Source organism: Narcine bancroftii, chromosome 1 (assembly GCF_036971445.1).
Source record: "Narcine bancroftii isolate sNarBan1 chromosome 1, sNarBan1.hap1, whole genome shotgun sequence".
Taxonomy (NCBI): Eukaryota; Metazoa; Chordata; class Chondrichthyes; order Torpediniformes; family Narcinidae; genus Narcine; species Narcine bancroftii.
In genome coordinates, this window is record NC_091469.1 from 474699835 (window position 1) to 474721618 (window position 21784).

Below are 21784 nucleotides of genomic sequence, written 5' to 3' on the forward strand. Positions count from 1 at the left end.
CGGCAATCAGAACACTGGACTGCCCTAACTTCTGGTTCCATAACTTAATGCTTGCAATGAGCACAATTAATTAAAAGCTTACCACCCTTACCTTGTGAGGAGAAAGCTTTTCCTCTGTCACTGAGAGACAAAGTTGCAACATCCATACCCCACCCTAACATTCTCACCCTGTTAACTCAATTGCTTTCTAGCCCCCTAATCAATTGTCTCAACTGAACACACCCGAATCAACTAATCTCTCACAGCCTCCTCACACAGCAATGAAAGTAAGTGGAAAGGAGCTTCCCTTTTCAAACCGGACACCCAAATCCTGCTGATGTCACTCGTGCCTGTGCAGTTGGCCCTTCTCTCCTCCATGAGCTCACAGGCTATGCACTAAAACGGCAATAAAAATGGCTGCCTTTGTAGAGCTCGTCGAAAGAATCAAAGACTTGTTGATCCAAACCAAGGCTTTTATTAGCAAAAGACAGGAGCTCTTCACAGGTGGCCGACTAGTCCGGAATGATCCGACCTGGCTAGGGACACAACCCTTTAAGGCCCAGACAGTAGGCGTGGCTTAGCTCTCAGCCAATTGCTGTATACTGTAACTATATACACTATATATATTGGTGATAGATCTGTACTATCACAGCCTTGAGTTAGCCACACAGCTAATGTCTTCCACAGTGAAGACTGATGCAAAATACTCATTCAGTTCCTCTGACATCTCCTTGTCTCCCATTACAATATTTCCAGTGTCATTTTCTATTGGTCCTGTATCTACTCTCACCTTTTTATTTTAACTCTGAATGTATTTTAAAAAGTTTTGAATATCCTTTTTGATCACTTCCTTTCAAAGTTAATCTTTCCCTTCCTAATGACCTTCTTAGTTGCCTTGAGTCAGCTTTTAAAAGTTTCCCTGTCATGTCACTTCCCACTAATTTTCACTTACTTGTATACCCTGGCTTTTGCTTTTACTTGGCTTTGACTTCCCAAGTCAGCCACAGCTGTGTCATTTGTTCCATTCAAATATTTCTTCCTTTTTCAAATATACCTGTCCTGCATTTTCCTCATTTCTCACAGAAACTCCAGCCATTGATGCTCTGCTGTCCTCCCTGCTAGTGTGCCTTTCCCATCAACTTTGGTCAGTTCCTCACTCACACCTCTGTAGTCCCCTTTATTCCACTGGCATACGGACGCATCTGATTTTAGTTTCTCTTTCTCAAACTGCAGGACAAATTCTTCCATGTAATGATCACTACAACCTAAGGGTTCCTTTACCCTTAGCTCCTTTGGTTCATCACACAATACCCAATCTTGGTTTGCTATTTCTCTGGTTGGCACAGCCACGAGCTGTTCAAAGACACCATCCTGAAGGCATTTGATAAATTCCCTCCCTTCCGATCCTGCAACAATCAATCTGCCTTTTGAAATCCCCATGACTATTGTAACATTGCCCTTTTTGCCTGCCTTCACTTTCTCCCTCTGGAGTTTGCGTATCACATTGTGGCCATTGTTTGGAGGCCTGGATACAACTCCCATCATGGTCTTTTTAACCCTTACAGTTTCTACCCTTACTCTTACAGGACAAAAGCATGCCGCAATCTTTCACCATAACACTACAATTTTTCCAGCTATCACCTACTTTAAGTCTCTCTCACTGCCACTCTGACATTTCTGTCTGTGGCCTCTTGTCGCAACGAGCCCCAATGCAAGCATGAGGAACAGCTTCACGATATTCCTTCTACACAATATCTCCTCCTTCAGATGGACTGCTCTCCCTTGCTGTCTGAAACATGACTGCTCCTTTCTGCCCTTTCTCTTGGCTCAGTTTTTTTTCTCATTTACTTGAATGGTGTGGTTTGTTCGGGACATTATGCAGCCTTACAATTTGCAACACATTAGAATCACAGAGTTTTACAGCTGTTCGGCCTAACTTGTCCATGCACGGTGAGCGTAGCGGTTAGTGCAATGTTGGTACACTGCCAGCGACCCGTGTTTGAATACACCACTGTCTGTAAGGAGATCCCTTGTTTGCATGGGCTTCTTCTGGGTGCTCTGGTTTCCTCCCAAAACGTATGGGGTTTGTAGGTCATTTGGGTGTATTTGGCCTGTATGTCTAAATTTAACATTTAAATTTAAAGTGCTGACCAAGATGTTTACCTAAGCTAGTCTGATTTGTCGGCATTTAGTCCCTCGGAATCTTTTTCCATGTTCCTATCCCAAAATGTTTTAGACATTGTAATTGTACCCACCTCCCACCACCAGCTCTTTGCATAAATACCCACTGCTCCCTGCATGAAAATGATGCCACTTCTGCCCCTTTCAAATCTTTTCCTTCTCACCCCATATCTTTGCCCTGCAGTTTGACAATCCACTATAAGACCTTATCTAAGCTCCTTGTGTGTGAATTCATTGCTGCGGACGACCATAGAGGCTAAGTCATTGGGTGTACTTAAGGTAGAAGCAGATAGATTCTTGATTAGGAAGGGAGACCGGGGTTACAGGAGAATAGGGGAGTGAAAGATAAAGTAATAGGTAGTAATTAGCCATGATGAAATAGTGGGGCAGAGTCGGCAGGCAGAATGGCCTAACTCCTCTCCTATGTCATGGATTTTATATGGATCTGTAAGCTCTCATTGCTGAGGCAAAGCAGTATTATGTATCCTGGCTTGTACTCCTCCTACTACATTACCACATTTGGTCCCACCCTGTCAGAGATATTCCCTTCGTTCTACCCATCGCCTCCACCACACTTTTTCTGCTACTGGAAAATAACTTTTTTTCTCTCTCTTGCACAATTCCGATGATTGGTCCTTTCCACGGGTTCTTCGGGACATGCTTAGTGTTTCCAGCAACTTCTATTTTAATTACAGGTCTTCTGTACTCGCGATCCTGATTCAAATCAGTCACTGTATGTTCTCCCTGTGCCTGGATGTTGCCTCCGGGTACTCTCGTTTCCTCATGTGTTCCATAGACAAAAGGGTTGGTAGGTTGATGGGTCACATGTAATTGGGTGGCATGGGTGATAGGGTAGCTACAAAGGTTTATGGAATGCTGGCCTTCATTACTCAGGGGATTGAGTTCAAGAGCCGGAGATAATGTTGCAGCTCCCTAAAACACTGGTTAGACCACACTTGGAATATTGTGTTCAGTCTCGCTGCTTCATTAACAGGAAGGATGTGGAAACTATGGGGTGGGTGTGGAGGAGATTGACCAGGATGTTGCCTGGATTGAAGAATATGTCTTATTAGGCAAGGTTAACAGAGCTGGAGGTGTTCTCCTTGGAGCGAAGAAGGATGAGAAGTGACTCAAGATTACAGCACAAGATTAAGAGAGGCATAAATGGGACAAAGTGAGGGGAGATGTCAGGGGTAATTTTTTACACAGAAAGTAGTGGGTGCCTGGAATTCATTGCAGGGGCTGGTACAATAGGGACATTTAAAAGACTCTCAGACAGGCACATGAAATGCAAGAAAAATTAAGGGTTATGGTGAGGTAGGGAAGGTTTAGATTGTTGAATAGATTTATGCAGGTCAGCCAAAGGGCCTGTACTGTGCTGTATTGTAATGTTCTATGTTCTATAAATTTAACTGGTGATTTTCAGTAAATGTTGAGCTTAATGTAAAATCCTGTTAAGTGCTTTGAGAAGTAAATCACAAAATTCCATAGACACTGTAGTTGAAGTAAAGACACAAAATGCCGGAGAAGCTCAGCAGGTCAAACCGTGTCCTTTATGTCGCAAAGGGAAAGATACAGAATCAAAATTTTGGCCTTGATCCCTTCATCAAAGTAGGAGAAAATGCTGGCAAGCAGCTGAATAAAAGAGTTGGTGGGGGGGCAAGGCGGAGTGTCAAAGGTAAGAGAAAGGAGGGAGGGAACAGCAGCACTGAGGGGGGAGAGGGTTGACTGGGTGCATAGAGGAATTGGAAAGTCAGGAAAAGGGGAGGGGAAAGAAAAGACAAGCAGATATAGTGGTAGGCATTAAGGTCAATAGCGTAGCGGGCCGAGTGACCGCGAGGTTAGATGGGCCGAATTGCCACACCAGTCAGTGGATAAAAGATGGCATGGGCCCCCCTTCCCTTCTCAGGAGAAGCCCGCATTTAGCGACACACGTTGTCCGGGAGATGTTGCCACTTCCTGGTTGTGCGTCACTGGGCAGCAGTGACTCTGCAATGCGATCACATCACTCCCTTAAAACAGCGCGCCCCAGACAGGAAGAGATTCAAATAAAGTTCAGTTACTGGTTCACCCTCGTGTTTTTGGACGTGCTTTATTTCAGTCTTTAGCCGCCGCTATAATAGGCTCTTTTAAATTGCCCTCCTGGGAGCCAGGTGTGATTACTGGAGCAAAGGTGCTGGAAGCACCTTTTAAATTGCAGGGGGATCCCACCCTCACAATAACAAGTCACATACTCACTGGAAGTACTGCCGGATGTTTGGGCACTGGCTGCCTGGTGACGCACACACACAAGTGCTGACATCAACGGAATAAGCGGGTTGGCCACTTTTATTTTTAAATCGCCTGTGGACATGACCTAGGTAAGTTTAACTGAGGAAGATCAAGGACCTGGTTGGATTCCGACAGGGTTGACCGGGTCAGACCCTTTGTAACTGGAGCGTGACAGGAGCGCTAACCGGGCAAATTGCCCGCTTAACCCCATTTTACACTGCAGTTTAAAAGGCCCTAATGTTAATGCCATCTGGCTGGAGAGTGCCCAAATGGAAAATAAAGATGCAGTTCCTCAGATTTACAATTGGGCCTCACTGGAACAGTGGATCGAACTGAAGGCAGAGATATTAATGAAATGGTTAATTCAGGTGATAAATACTGGAAGCTTCCCATTTGTCCTCTAATCCTCTCCTACCTCTCCATGCATCTTAAAACCTCCAATATTTCCCAGTTCTATGAAAGATCATCAACTTAAAATATTGTGTATACCTCTCACTTCACAAAGGATGAACATTCCCAGCATTTCCAGTTTTATTTCAAATTTCCAGCACGTGAATCTTGCTTTAGGTCTCCACTTCATTATTCTGCAAACCTCAGTGAAATCTCCCTTCAAATCTTTGTTGCAAAGAAACCAATCCCAGGCCAGCAATCTTTCATTATAACGATGGGTTTCCAATCCTGGCAGGATCTTTGAAAATGAAAATTTAAAAAAAGCTGCAGTGGCTGAAAAAAAGTACAAAAATAGAAAATGCTGGAAAGAATCAATGTTTGTGGAAAGAAAACCTGAGTTAAGGTTTCAGGTCTTTCAAAGCTGAGACAGAGGTGGAGGGTTGAGGGGGGGGGAGGGGTGATGCATAGGATAAAAGAGATAGCTGCGAGAAGATAGAGACAGCATAACTGTGTCTATGGGGCATTTGGAGGATGGCAATGAAGTATGTGCTAAGGAGAGGGAAGGGGTCTGAGCCAATATCACACACAAATGGCCAATGGTGGATTAACCATTAGTCTGAGTAGGCTTAAGCCTAGGGGCCCGGAAGGGAGGGGCTCCCAGCAGGAGCAGGGACCTCAGGCTCCCGGCAGGAGCGGGGACCTTGGACTCCCAGCAGGAACAGGGACCTCAGGATCTGGCAGGAGCAGGGTCCTCAGCCTCCCAGAAGGAGAGGGGACCTCAGGCTTTACAATTCTTTCAACCCCAAAAGATCAATCGACCCCCCCAGCACTTATTGAACCCCTGGCATTTTTTCACCCCACCCCCCCCCCCCCCCCCCAACCCACCCTGGGGTCAATATCGAACACTTCAGTGACCTCTAATATGTTATTTAACATAACGTCACTTTATTCTATTCAATGTAGGGTGGGATAGACGGGTGTAAAGGTCGGGGCTGGAGGGGGCCTTACTAAAGTTCAGCCTAGGAGCCCGGGTGGTAGCTAATCCACCACTGCAAAAGGCTTCCAGCAAAAATGACCGATTCTGATACAGACCAAAAAAAATTAGATCAGAAACTGGAGAATTCACCATTGAATCCAAGAAGGCTACAATGTGCCCAGGTGGAAGGTTAAGTGTGAACCCTCATACTTGTGTTGAACCTTGTTACCCACAGTGCAGACGCTGTCAGGGAGGGAGGTTTAAATAAGCGAAGCAATATCCCTGTAAATGGCATGTTGCAGCTGTATGAAACCAGTCAGGATTGGTGCCACAACGAACGTTGGGAGGGGGTGCTGTTAACGTCATTCACACCTCCGATGTAGATAACAAGAGCGCTGATTTGATTGTGTCAGTTATGTGGCCTGGGGCGGGTGGAGAGTTGCTAGAGGTCATCAAGCAAGACACTAGCGACACTAGTGACACGGGAAGGAGTGGGCGTGTCTGACGGCAAGCAATGGCTGCAACCATATGGGAAGCACAGCACCTCAGTTGGGGGGGAAATGCCTGCGGATGCCCCCCACTCCCCAGCGCCGACTCTGAGTCACGTTTATAGTATTGAATCCAGTTCTGGTCACCACATTATGGGAAAGATGTGGAAGCCTTGGAGAGAGCTGAGAGTTTTCTCTTTGGACCAAAGAAGGAAGAAAGGAGACTTGACAAAGGTCGACATGATTCTGAGAAGCATAGATCAAGTGGACAGCCATCGCCTTTATCCCAGGGCAGGAATAGCAAACACCAATACAAAGTAAAGGGAGGAAAGTTTAGTGGAGACATCTCTTTTACACAGAGAGTTGTGGGTGTCTGGTGGAGGCTAAAACATTAGGGATATTTAAGAGACTCTGAGACAAGCACATGGATGAAAGAAAAGTTGAGGGTTAAAAGGCAGGAAGGGCTTAGTATTTTTTTTGTTGGTTAGAATATATAGGTCGGCACAACATCGAGGTCCAAAGGGCCTGTACAGTGCTGTAACATTCTATGTTCTACACTGGCAGGTCGAACACACTGACAAACACACATCCTTGATGAGGTTTCTTATTTGGCAGAAGGCAGAAATATGTACCCAGCTGGCTTCATGGTCCCCAGGTACTGATGACACTATCCACCTCCTCAGAGTAGGAATCAACTCATTACAGAAGAGAGTTCGTTCTGCGGACAGTTGACTGTGATGGACCGTGAGCCTTCACGACTCAAACAAAAATTCATGCTTGTGTCAAGCTTCACCGCGACTCAAAACTACCTTTGTGTCTGTCTCTTCTCTCCTTGGGCACGGCTGAAATTCAGTCTCCCTAGAGCCCTTGTGCTGCATTTGTGTCACTCGTAACTGATGCAGGTTTGTCAGTATCAGAATTAAGCATTCAGCGGATGATGAGAACAGATTGTTCAGACCACAAGAACCCCTTGGGATTGCTACCAAACTAAAGGAATGATATCTATCACTCCAACTGTTTCTAATGTCAATCAATGTCGCTCCTACACCTGCACTCCTGCCAACAATGTGATAGAACTAACATCCAACTGGGAATAGTTTCACTTTAAATGCAGAGGAACCTATCTCCATATTTAATTACTGTATATACTTGTGTAATAGTTGATTTTTGGGGATAAATTTTCTGTCAAATTTGGGGGGGGGGGGGTTGATTTTTACACGGATACTATTTTTGACCACAGCACCGTTCAAGATATTGCGAGTTTGGATGGCTGGGACCGACTGGGTGGTAAGTTCGCGCTCGGCTCATCAGGAGCTTGGATGGGTGGACGGTCTGGCCCAAAAATAGGGCGGGGGGGTCAACTTTTACACGGGATATATGCAAAATATGCAATTTTTGGGCCAAAAGGGGCGGGGGGCTTGACTTTTACACAGGGATGATTATTATGTGAGTATACACGGTAATTTTTACAGAGCTCATTGGTGTTGTGGGTAACAGAGATGCTGCCTCTCAGTTCCAGCAACCCTAGTTCGATCCTGACCTTTGGTGCTGGCTGAGTGGCATTTGTACACTCTCGCGAAGACGATGCAGATTCAGCATGACCCCACCAGAGGGTGCTTCAGTTTCCAATCACATCCCAGATATATGGATTTTCCATTGGAAGGTGAGTTGATGGGAAGATGGAGAGGTAAAGGTAGGATGGGGTGTAAATAGTGTTGATGTTTGGCTCCCACTCAATAAATGTTGCATGAGTCTTTAAGAATGTAAGAAATAGAAGCAGGGAAGGCCTGCTCCTCTACCAGGTATCTGAACCGAGATGCGAGAGGGTGCCGGGGGTGCTGGAGAATTCCTGATCATGTGCATCTGGAGCTCAGGTCGCTGATGGTTTGGACTGAAGGCTGTGGGAGAGACTGTGGGAGCACCGGAGACGAAGCCACAGTGGACCCTGGGGGGACTCTCTTTTGCATGGCTTTCTCTGATTGTAAGGGGCGCTGGGCAATTTTTGCTGATAGCGAAGCTTTGCCTGCCTTATGGTAGACTAACGGAGATTCCGTGTAATATCACATTTACTGTTTTATGACATGACAATAAAATAATCTTGAATCTTAAATTCCCCTATCATTCAAAAATCTAATTGTTTCCTTTAATGAGGCCCCCTCTACTTACTCTCTGGGAGAAGCAGTTCTTCCTCATCTTTGTCTTTAATCTACTTCCCCCAAATCTTGCGGCCATGTCTCCTGATTCTTTAATTGAGGGCAACCTATTCCTAGTTCAGAGAACAATATCTTCTTGCTCTGTCACACAGAGCTTCACTGGTTTACTCTAAGGTGGTGAACCACATTTTATTTTTCTAGGTCACTGCTTTTTCCATGTCCAAAGGAACACAAAGTTATAATTTCTTTTGGTTATTTCTGCTCTGCACCTTTTTTAAAATGAAAATTTATCACGAGTATTTCACAAAGAAGAATGTCCTTCATGCCAGAGAGGATTGTGGTGGGGTTATTGGTCCAATGCCAAAGGTCATAGCAGAGTTCTGTTGTTAGGAAGTTACTAGAGAGTATTCTGATGCACTTGGGTGGACAAGGAGGATTAGGGATAAGTCAGCATGGTTTTGCAACTGGGAGGTCACATCTCACCAATCTGTTTTCATTGGAGGTGTGATGAAGAAGTTGAAGAGAACAGAGGTCAGCATGCATTTATATATGGATTTCAGGAAGGCAGTTTGATAATGTTCCGCAGGGTAGGCTGTTGTGGATCCAAGGAGAGATAGCAGAATGGATAGAAAATTTGCTTCATGCAAGAAAACAGAGAGTGATGGTGGAAGGATTTTTTTACAGACTGAAAGCAAGGTGTGCCTTGGGGCTCGGTGCTGGGCCCATTGCTGGTTGTCAACCATATCAATTATCAAGGTGAAAAAGTGAGTGGCATGATTAGCAAGTTTGCAGATGACTATGAAGTGTCTGGTATTGGAGATAAAGACGGTGGCCAAAGATTGCAGCAGGGTGTTGTTCAGTGGGGCAGGAGGACAGAGGAAGGGTTGATGGAATGTAATGCAGAGAAATGCGAGGGGTTGCATTTTGGGAGGTCTATCATGGGACAGACCTACACAGTAGAGATACGATCTACGGAAGGGTATTTCTGAAGCAAACTGGCAATTCCAGAGGAAACTAGAGACAGAGACAGATACACGCCAGCCTATAAATCAAGGTCGAACACAATAGACGGCTGTGATGCTTCGTTACCCGATGAGCTGGACACCTTCTATGCTTGCTTTGAGAAGGAGAACACAACAGTGCATATTAGAATCCCTGCAAAGCCAACATCAGAACATCATTCAAAAAAGTGAACCATCGCAATGCATCAGGCCCTGATGGTGTACCTGGCAGGGTAATACAAATTTGTGCACAATTGGCTGCAGTGCTTACGGACCTTTTTAACCTATTCTTGCTACTGTTTCCCACCTGCTTCAAAAGGGCATCAATAATCCTGATACCCAAGAATAGCAGTGTAAGCTGCCTCAGCAACTATCACCCAGCAGCACTAATATCTACTATTCTTTGAGATGTTTGTCATGGCCAGAATTAACATGTATCGAAGCAAAGGTCTGGACCCACAGCAATTCGCCTATCGTCACAATCGCTCCACAGCAGATTCAGTATCGCTGGCTCTCCACTCAGCTCTGGATCACCTCGAAAACAGCAAGTCATACATACGGCTGCTCTTCATTGACTATAGCTCGGCCTTTAACACCGTTATTCCCTCAGTGTAGGTCAAGAAGCTCTAAAACCTTGGCCTCTGCACCCCTCTCTGCAACTGGATGCTTGATTCCTCATTGGAAGACCACAGTGAGTATGAATTGGAAACAAAGTCTCCTCCCTACTGACAGGCGCACCTCAAGGACGCATGCTTAGCCCACTGCTCTACTCATTATACACCCATGACTGTGTGGCCAGGCACAATTCCAATCTTATCTACAAATTTTGCTGAGGACACCACGGTTGTCGGCAGAATCACAAATGGCAATGAGGAAGTGTACAGGAGGGAGTTAGATCAACTTGTTGAATGGTGTAAGGACAACAACCTTGCGCTCAACATCAGCAAAACCAAGGATGTTGATTGTAGACTTCAGGAGGAACTCGGGGGAACACGACCCAGTCCTCATCAAGGGCTCCGTAGTGGAGAGAATCAAGAACTTCAAATTCCTGGGTGTTAGCAGCTCCGTCCTGGAGCCTCCATGTCACGATAAAAGCTCGCCAGCAGCTATACTTCGTGAGGTGTTTGAGGAGATTTGGTACGTAACCGAAGACTCTCAAAACCTTCCACAGATGTACCGTGGAGATCATTCTGGCTGATTGCATCACTGTCTGGTACGAAAGTGCCAACACTCAGGACAAGAAAAGAAATCCAGAGGGGTGTTGACTTGACCTTCGACATCAAGGGCACCAGACTTCACTCCATCAAGGACTTCTACAAGAGGCGGTGTCTTAAGAAAGCAGCCTCTATCCTCAAGGACCTACCAGCCGGGTCATGCCCTCTTCAGTCTGCTACCATCAGGATAAAGGTAAAGAAGTCTAAAGACGAGCACTCAGCGGCATGACGACAGTTTCTTCCCTGCTACCATCAGATTCCTGAATGATCAATGAACCAAAGACCCTGCCTCACTTTGACATTTCGGGCACTACTTTTATTTATTCTTGTAAGGTGGTTTATACAAATGTTCGCACTGTGATGGTGTCATAAAACAACAAATTTTTGTGGCACGTTCATGACAATAAATTCTGATTCTGATCTTGAACAGTAGGGATCTGGGGAGTGTTGAAGAGCAGAGGGATGGATCTATGTGTACAGGTATATAGTATCTTGAAAGTGGTGTCACAGGTGGCCTTCATCATTCAGAGTATCAAGTATAGCAGTTGGGACGTCATGCTGTAATTGTATAATCTTGGAGTGGTATACAAAATCCTGAGAGGAATAGATTGGGTGAATGCAGAGAGCCTTTTGACCAGAGTGGGGGAAGCAGTAACCAGAGGACAGGCTTACGGTGAGTGGGGGGAAGATTTAACAGGAACCTGAGGGGTAACTTTTTTAGACAGAGCATGGTAAAAATTGGACGAGTACATGGATAGGACAGGTTTAGAGGGCTTTGAGGCAAATGCAGGCAGGTGGGATAACTTAATCGGCTAGAACAAGTTTCTAGCTTCCACACTCTATGATTCTGTGTCTAAGCTTTCAGGTCAACATCTTGATCTTGATGTGTTCTAGTCCCTCAGGGAAGGGCGGATGGAGTTTTATACAGAGAACTCTGAAAGGTTAGACTTGGCAAAATGAAAGCGTGGAGATGGTACATGAAGGGCTTCAGCAGAGGAAATTTTTACATAGACCTTTGGAAAGTCTTAAACGGGCTTCACAGTTTCACAGCTGGCAGTGCGATCTTGTGAGGTGACTGTGTGGATTTGGCACCTTCTCACTACAACACTTGGGTTTCAGCTGGGTGTTCCGGTTTCCACCCACATCCCAAGTATGTGTGGGCCTATCGATTAGTTAGCCACTTTTCATTTCCCCTCTTGTGTAGAAGTGGTAGAAGTGGTAGAATCTAGGGGGAGTTATTTAGAATGTGGGAGAACGACAGAAAAATTGGGTTTGATGTTATTGAGTCAGTTAATGGCTGAAGGGGGCACGGTTAGGGTAGAGGATAGCGCAACGCTGCTACAGCGCCAGCAACCAGGGTTCGAATCCCGTACTGTCTGTAAGGAATTTGTACTTTCTCCCCGTGCCTGTGTGGGTTTCCTCTGAGGGTTCCAATTTCCTCCCACTCTTCAAAACGCACTGGTGGTTGTAGGTCAGTTGGGTATAAGTGGGCAGCATGGGCTTGTGGGCCAAAAGGGCCTGTTACCGTGCTGTATGTCTTAAAAAAAAGGTTTGTTTCTCTGTTGGATTTCTCCATCACTGATTCCAGCGTCACATATAGGATCCTGGATTTCATTAGTAGATAAAACACAAGAGATTGCTGGAATGCGGAGCAAAAATCAATCTGCTGGGGCAACTCGGCAGGCTGAACAGCATCAGTGGGAATGAAGGAGTGGCCTTCCTTTTGGATTGAAACATTTGATGAAGGGTTCTGACCCAAAATGTCAACCGTTCTCTTTCTTCCACCGATGCTGCTCGATCCTTCAGCAAGAGCAGGTGAATTTAGACATCCAGCATGGTAACAGACCTTCCCGGGCCACGAGCCCGTGCCGTCCAAATACGCAAATTGACTTACACCCCCGGTACACTTTGAAGGGTGGGAGGAATCCGGAGCACGCGGAGGAAACCCACACAGACACTGGGAGAACGTATAGACAGCACCGGATTCTAACCCGGGTTGTTGGCGTTGTAATAGCGTTGCTCTAACTGCTACAATAACTGTGCCACCCCACTGTAATGATGAACTTTACAAAACTACATGAGGGAACAATGGGAACATTGTTTACAATTCTGATCACCTAATCTAAGGATCAAGGGCATGCAGCAGAGGTTTATGTGAAAACTGCAGTTGCTGGAACTTTGAGCAGACAGAAAGAAGCTGGAGGAACTCTGCAGGCCATAGACTCACAGCATACAAACAACATATAGGATGCAACAGGCACTTTGGCCCAAATTACATATGCTGACCAAGTTGGCATTCTGGGATGGTCCCATTTGCCTGCTTCTGGGATTGTCCCATTTACTGATTTTCAGTCAAGCAGCATTGATGGACAGAAATATCCGTCAACATTTCGAGTCCTAAGACCATGAGAAGTAGGAGCAGGAGGCAGGCATCTGGCCCATTGATGCCATTCTGTAAGATCATGGCTGACCTGGCAGCGAACTGAAGTCCATCTACCTGCCATTTTCTACAATGCTTATTTCCACTATTCTTCAAAAATCAATTAATGACTGAAATCCATTCAGTGAGGCAGCCTCGCCTGCTTCCTTGGGTGGAGAATTCCACAGAGTAACTCACTCAGTGGGAGAAGCCATTCCTCCTCATCTCCATCCTAAATCTACTCCCCTGAATTGTGAGGCTACGTCCCCTCGTTCTTGTCTCATCTGCCAGTGGAAACAGGAGATGGATGAGAGGCTGCAGATGTTGGAATCTGAAGCAACAGATGAACAGTTCCGGCCCAAACTGTTGATGGGTTGTTCCCCCACCGATGCTGCTCGTCTCGCTGAGTTCCTCTAGTGGATTGTGTGCTGTGCAGTGGAAACAACCTCCCTGCTTCTATCAGATCTTGTATGGCATTGCACTATTATTTAACATGGAGGGAGAGATAAGCTCAGCCACTGGTTGACAGAGAAATTATTGAACCCATGACAAATTTATAATGTTATGTGAAATAAATCCTTACTTAGGCACAGGAAGCATGGTTCTGTTAAGGGAAGGTCATGACTTGTTAACTCGATTTGAGAGTTTAACAAGGAGTGTCAGTGATAGCAACTTTTGATGGATTTTGGCAAGCTTTTTTCTGTCCCACATGACAGTTGCATAAAAATGGAAAAACTCTTTTAGATCTAAGAGGAGCAAAGTAAATCTAAAATGACTTCATTGTCAGGAAGTAGAGGATAAGGTGGCATGGATACATTCTAGTTCGCCTTTCATAGGAACAGGTCTACAGCAGATGCCATCTCACAGGCTCTACACAAAGCCCTGGAGCACCCGGACAGCAAAAATGCAGACATCAGCATGCTCTTTACCGACCACAGTTTGGCATTTAACATCATCATCCCTTCAAAACCGATCAGCAAACTCGAAGACCTGGGAGTTAACACCCCACTGTGTAATTGGATCATGGATTTCCTTACCTCCAGGCCACTATCAGTGAGAATTGGTAAGAACATCTTCTCCACAATCTCCATCAATACTGGAGCACCACAAGGCTGTGTTCTTAGCCCCTGCTCTGCTCACTTTACACCTATGACTGTGTGGCTTGGTACGACAATAACAAATTTGCCGACGATACCATGGTAGTGGGTTGTATAAAGGAAGGGGACGAGTCAGCGTACAGGATGGAGATTGAAAACCTGGCTGAATGGTGCAACGACAACAACCTTGCGCTCAATGTCACCAAAAGTAAGGAACTGATTCTTGACTTCAGGAAAGAAAAGGCAGAGGTGTACAGTTACAGATGGTGTCTTTGACCTCACAGATCGGGCACTGATCCCTATGATCTGCATGACTTTTCTCTGAGTGCTCCAGTTTCCTCCCACTCTCCAAAAACGGGTGGATTTGGTAGGTTAATTGGGCCAGAAGGACCTTCTACTGTGTGCCACATCATTAACAATTTTTTAAATTAAATGAAAAAATAAACGATCCCACAGAATTTGACAGGAAGAATACAGGACAACGTGGCATATCTTTGACAGATGAGCAAAAAGTTGATCATGCAAAGTAGGCTTTGAGCAGTGCTGGTACAGAGTGATAGAGGTTGAGGGGAAAATACAGGGCCTGCTAAAAGCAGAGCTGCCAATGGAGGACAACTGGAAATTGAAGTGGGATGGGAGCGTGAAGCCACAGAAGGTAGGGCTGGGGTGAAAACTTTTAAATTTATTGCAGGCCAGAATTATTGAAATTCCTTTTCGGGGATCACAATAGCACGGCTGGTTGAGTTTCTGCTTCTCAGTGCCAAGGACATTGGGTTCAATCCTCAGCTCAGATGCTGACTGAGTGGAATTTGCATGTTCTACATGTGAGTGGGTGGTTTCCTCTGTGTGATCCTGCTTCCTCCCACATCTTAAAGATGGTTTGTAGGTTGACTTGGCACTAACCTGAGTGTAAAACATGGCAAAAATCTGGGAGGTATTAAATTAAATAAGAGAGGATTAGTATAAATGGATGGTTGATGGTCAGCATGGACTCAATGGGTTGAAGGGCATCTTTCTCTGCTGTATGTTTAAATTTAAATTTAGACATCGATGCACCATCAATAATCACAAAAGGCTGGAGTTGTGAAACTATCAGGCTTTTATTAACTAAAGACTGGACCAACCACCAACCTCGTTGACCGATCAAAACAAAGAGAAAGGGGGAGCATGCACGCTGTCCTAGTGTTGCTAAGACTATTTCCTCTCCTTAGATTATAACAAAGTGACCTTGATAGATTGTTCTCCTGAGGAGTGTGCACGTCAGACAGATGTTAAAAGAAGAATCGGAGTGACTGTTTCGGCAGCCTGTGTGTGAAAACACAAGCGACCAGCACAGCCGATAATTTAATGATCTCCACGATGAGAAATATCATGAAACATTTTAATTTTTCGGTACATCAAATTTGTTTTATGATTTTTCCCTTTGATCAGTTACATTCTTGTTTATGCCTAATTCCTGGCAGTCAATTGGTCCTCACCCTTGTCAATATGGCCATCTGAAGTCATCCACGAGATAATTGCCACAGAATCTTGTGCTGCTAAAGAAGGAAAAGGCAGCCTTTCGCACCTTCAAAATCATCTCCTATAAATAATGATGAATTTACTTATTGATTCTGTAACACAGAGACACATTGAAGGATTAAAAGGCCCCAGGGTTGGTTTGTCGTGAACGTTTGTCACAAATCACAAACCGAGTTTGCACCCCGATCTTTGGGAGATGTCACACTGTTAGACATCAGCAGGTTCCCAGATGTATTTTTTTAGATCCTGCCTTATCGAAACAAGGTCTGAAATGGTCGAACAAGCCTTTATGACAAGCAAGGAGTTGTCCAAAGAACAATTGTAACTGAAGAAATTGTAGGAATTTAATTGTTATAGCAAGGAAGGAGGCCATTCAGCTCATTGACTCCATGCTGTCAATCCCATTCTCTTTCTCCTACATTACAATCAACTCCCTCCTGATTCTTCTGCCATTTACTTCCGCACAAACAGGGTCATTAACAGTAGCCAATTAACCCAGGCGTCCATGGGGAGAAGGTTCAAACTCCAGGCAGACAGCACCAGAGGTGAGGATTGAACCTGAGTCACTGGTGCCATGAGGAGTAGTGCCACTACGCCATCCCATTGATTCAACTATTGTAGCTCCCGGTGATCATGTTTATGATGAAGCTCGTAAGAGCCAAATGGAAAATGAGTAGATTAAGAATTTACTGGACATTAGTGATGGGAAAAGTCAGCAGGAGTGGGCCATTAATCCCATGGCTACACTCCACTGTTTGCTGAAACCTCAGTGCCACTTTATCTGAGGAGTTTGTGCGTTCTCTCCATGCCTGCATGGGTTTCCTCTGGGTGCTCCGGTTTCCTCCCACACTTCAAAGACATACAGGATTAGTTGGTTGATTGGTCACATTGGGATATTTGGATGGCGCGGGCTTGTGGGCTGGAAGGGCCTGCATCTCTAAATTAAATTATATTTCCGCAAGAAACCAAATCTCAGGCGATGTCATGTACTCTGACAATAAATCTGAAATGAAGTTATTTTTGGAAACCCACGCAGTCACGGGCGAATATGCAGACTCCACACAGACTCAGGTCAGGACTGAGCTCGAGTGATCGGAGCTGTGGGATAGGATTTCTGTCCCTCCCCAAAATAATTCCATTGATCGAGACAGGCACTGTTCGAGATCAGTCGCCTGCCATTCACCGTGCTCATCCCAAAATACCCAGTGAGTTTCAAGACCCAGTGCCAAAATGTGAAGTCATCATAGTGTTGGCCCATTGATGCGATGTCCTCAGTGTGATTGGGCCTTGTTGGACACAATGTTAATTTTCAAAGGCCAGCATCAGATTCCCCCCAGCAGAGTGTACATCAGCATCATGAGGAAGTTACTGGACTAACACGGCAGTCATTGACGTCTGTTCAAGTCATATCATGTTCACAGGGGAAGTTAATTTCAAGTCATTACAGGTGGGGAAAACACTGGGTTGTCATTGAACAGTGAACTTCAGGGAAGGAAATCTGCCATCCTTTCTGGTCTAGCTCATGTGGTACCAGGACATGTGGTTGAATCATTACGATCTGCTTTGTTCATGGGCAATAAAGATAGGCAATAAAAGTCTGGCATTATTGGCAATCTCCATATTGCACAAATAAAGTGCTCCTGCATCCCTTATGGCAGGGCAATGGTTAAAGTATATCATGTATGCTATATTTTTAATGTATTATTATGTGACAATAAAAGGAATCTTGAACCTTGGGCATTCTGAACATCAGGTGGGTGGCGATCCCTTGAAATTCACTGTCACTTGCACTGAGGTGGCAGGGTGGGGTCTGCTCTCAGATAATCCACTGTTTTTGGATCTGCTGAAGGGATTTTCGCTGCAAGCTTCAGGCAGAAGATGCAGAAGGATGGCATGGATGATGTGGCTGTGAGCACAACGCTGTTACAGCAGCAGTGATCAGAACCAGCGCTCAAATCCCAAGCTGTCTTTAAAGAGTTTGTACATTCTCCCCGTATTGGTGTGGGTTTCCACCAGATGCTCCAGTTTCCCCAAAATCTTCAAAATGTTGTAGGTCAATTGGGTGTAATTGGCAGCACAGGGCCCATGGGCCGAAAGGGTTTGTTACTGTGCTGTATGTCTACATTTATATTTAATACAAAAGCCTGAAGTCTGGCACCTCCAGGTTCAACAGCAAATGGGCTCTTGAACATCCCCATATTATTGGAACTATCACCCTGTCCACACGACTGACACAACACAAATTTTGCTCTGCCAGCAAACTGTTATTTATTTTGCACCGTATCCATGTTTTTTTTTCCACCATGCTATCTTATTATACTTCAATTTTTAATGTTACTTACATAACTGGAAAGCTGCAATAGGTAAAACGTAGTCATCAGATTACTGAGTCATACAGCACAGAGACAGGCCCACAAACCCAATTTGTCTGTGCCTAACAACATGCCCTCCTGCTTCAGTCCCACTTGTCCGCATTAGGCCATTCCCTCCAATCCCCTCTCATCCACGGAATTATCCAAATGTTTATTGATGCAAGCTAATGCACCTGCCTCTAACATTTTGTCTGGCGGCTCGTCCATGTGCCCACAACTCTCTGAGTTGAAGAACTCTCCCCTAGTTATAACCTCTCAGATTCGCCCACTCTCAGAAACTATCACTCTTCACCTTCTCTCTTCTCCTCATGATTGTAAAGACCTCAATAAGATCCCCTCTCAACCTCTCACACTGTAAGGAAAATACAGGGCTGGCTTTTCCAGTGTCTCAAAAATAACTCTACTTCCCCAATCCTGGCCACAACTTTGTAACCTCTACTATACCCATTCCAACTTTACAATATCCTTCCTATAGCTAAGCAACCAAAACTCACATCATATTCCAAATGTGACCTCAGCGACATCTTGTATAACTTCAACATGATGTCCGAATGCCCCAACAGATGATGGCAAGCAACACAAATGCTCTCTTCACTACTCTGTCTATCTGCACTGCCATCTTTAAAGAGCTATGAACCTGCACACCCTCTGCTCCACAACAATCTTTAGGGCACTGCCATTAACAGAGTAAATCCCGCCCTGGTTTGATTTACCCAAATGCAGAATCTTGCTCTTCCCCGAGTTGATCCACATCTGCCGTTCGTTCCTTAGACCAGTATCTGATCTAGATTCCACTGTAAACCCAGGTAACATTCTTTACTCTCCCCACACCAGTTCATTAGCATGAACACTCTAGTCCAAATCGTTCTTGTTTATGATGAAAAGCAAGGGTCCAAACACCAAACTCTGAGGCACTCCACAGTCACCAACTTGCAAAGTTCCTCCTCATCTCAGTCCTAAGTCATTTACCCTTTATTGTTATACTGGTCCCTTGATCTGGTCTTGTGACAGATTATATAAAAATGTGTTTGGGAGATAAATTGGGAAAGGTTTGTTAGAGTAGGTCACCTGCGAACACTTTAAAACAGATCTTATTTGAAATACTGGAGACAAAGTGGCTTCTCACACATTTTTGAAGAGTGCTCAACAGACGTCACTAATGGATTCTTGTTTACCCAAAAGCAACAGATGAAAGAGCATGCTAGCTCCTATTGTCTGCAGCATACTTGCTGTCGTAAGAGGGTCATGTGGTTTTGCAGCAGAGAGAGTCAAACAGGCTTTCTCTCAGTCTCTGTGTGTGTGTGAGAGAGAGAGAGAGAGAGAGAGAGACATAGAGATCACTTGACAGTGTCAGCCAGCAGAAGAAGCTGGGACTGGAACAAGGAAAGCTGGCAAGAAGCCCCAGTATGGAAGATGGCCTAGTCACAGACCTTGTGGTTCATGCAAGAGGCTGTCCAATGTTTCACTTGGAATAAGGAAAACAAAAAAAAAAATGTGGTGACCTGAAAGAAAGAGGTTATCATCTGGAGAACACTGACGGAGCACATTTCGTCAGCAAGACACTGAGGTGACTGATGGAAGTATATCAGTTGTGGATGTCCTGGAACAACACATCTCTCTCTGCAAAGCCTACAAGAACCTACAAGAACCTTTCGAGCACCAAAGCCTGGTGAACTTTATAAATGTTAAATTCTGTGCACAGTAATAAGAATTGCTTACAACCAGTGAACTTGGAGGAATGAAAAGTGAGATTGGACTGTGTACCAAAGAGCTTTTCTGAACTTACACACACATTACATACACGTACACTTAGAAGTAGAAGGGGGTTATTAGATTAAGTTAATAAGAGATAAGTTAGCTTGATTCTGTTTTCATGTTTAAAGATAATTAAAAGCAACATTTGTTTAAGTAACCATTTGTCTTGGTGAATATCTATTGCTACTGGGTTTTGGGGTCCTCTGGGCCCGTAACATTTTCCTCCAATATCAAGAACATTTTTCTGTACTAATCAGAAATTTATGTATCTCAATGAGATCCCTTTTCATTTATCTAAATTCCAATTAGTGTAATCCTCCATTATCCAGTCGTTTCCTGTACATCAATCCTGCTATCCCAGGGATTATTTGGTTTGAAAGGCTCTTGGCAGAAGGGATCACCAGGTGTGCTACTGAACAATCCCCCATCCTGACTTAGGAGCACTTGGAGTATTGTGAGCAGTTTTGGGCTCCTCATTTAAGAAAAGGTTTGCTGATATTGGAGAAGGTTCAAAGGATGATTCCGGGAATGAAAGGGTCATCATGTGAGGAACATTTGACAGCCTTTGGCCTATATTCATTAGAATTTAGGTGATTGAGGGGGGTGGGGGGGGTGATCACATTGAAATATTTCAAATGTTGAATGGCATGGACAGAGTAGATGTAGAAAGATTGTTTCCCCAGGTGGGAAAGTCAAGGACAAGAGGGCACAACTTCAGTATTGAAGGGTGTCCAGTTAGAACAGAAATGCGTAGGAATCTCTTCAGCAAGAGGGTGGTAAATCTGTGGAATTTGTTGCCACAGGTGATTGTGGAGGCCAGGTCATTGGGTGTATTTAAGGCAGAGATTGACAAGACCCTGTTTAGCCAGGGCATCAAAGGTTGTGGGGAGAAGCCCGGGCAGTGGGAATGAGTGAGATCAGCTCATGAATGAATGGAGGGGGCAGACTCAAAGGGCTGAATAGCCTATTTCTGTTCCCTTGTCTTATGTCACTATTGTCACTGGCTCCAAGTCCTGGCACTCACTGCCCAATGACTAATGGGGAAAAACTTAATTAGAAGGACAGTAGGTCTTCAATAAAGTGTTTTCATTTCCTCCTCCTCAAGAGTCATTAATTTTCACATTATCTTTCACGTTACTGGCTCACTAACTTTTGGATGGGGGAAAATAAATACCAGATCAGTGATCTCACGTCACAAAGTATTTATGCATAATTTGAATGGCCTGTATTTTGCAGACAGGGTTCATTGCCCTGACAGTACTTCATGGGGGATTTCCAGGTCCAGTAGGCACCGCAGGAACTCGAGTGTGTTCTGGATAGCGACCACTGTGTTATAATTTGAACTTGTGGATAGTGTATAACTGAGGTCATCGGTCGTGGCTATCCTTTGGGGTCGAGGATAATGGACTTTGTTCATTTTCCACAGAGCAAAGATGCCTGTGCGTATATTGGTTTGACGCATTCTTGATGCTGCATCCCGAGAAGCACACGATACTTCACAAATCAACCAACTAGTTCCAATGGCATGAAAATCACAATGATTGGAGCTGGTGGATTTGTTGCAGCCTTCGTCCACCTTCTCAGCTGTTGAGTACAGAGTAACTTTGTCCGTCTGTTCCACCGTTGAGGTTGGATTGGTTGGATTGTTCTATGTCAGGGATCTCACCCTCAACCTTACCGCCATGGGTAATATTGCATCAATGTAATATCCTTGTAATCACTGAATAAACCATCTGTTCAAAAGGATAAAGAGGGATAATCTCCATGGGGGAATTCTGAGACTGGTAGGTTCCACTGGTCGGAGCTCAATTTCGTTCTGGATAGTGATTCATTGTGTTATAATTCGAACGTGTAACTGATATTTTATTAATGTGATTTCTTGTAATCACTGAATAAACCATCTTTGTCAAAGGGACGTATTGGGAAAATTGTTGAATAAATGAAGAACGTGATAAAAATCTGCTCCA

General features: G+C 44.7%; 1 protein-coding gene across 4 annotated transcripts in view; it reads right to left on the reverse strand.

Annotated features, from left to right (window-relative positions):
* Positions 1-21784, reverse strand: part of dpp6a (dipeptidyl-peptidase 6a) — an 810473-nt gene that overhangs the window by 558692 nt on the left and 229997 nt on the right. The gene's annotated exons all lie outside the window — the stretch shown is intronic.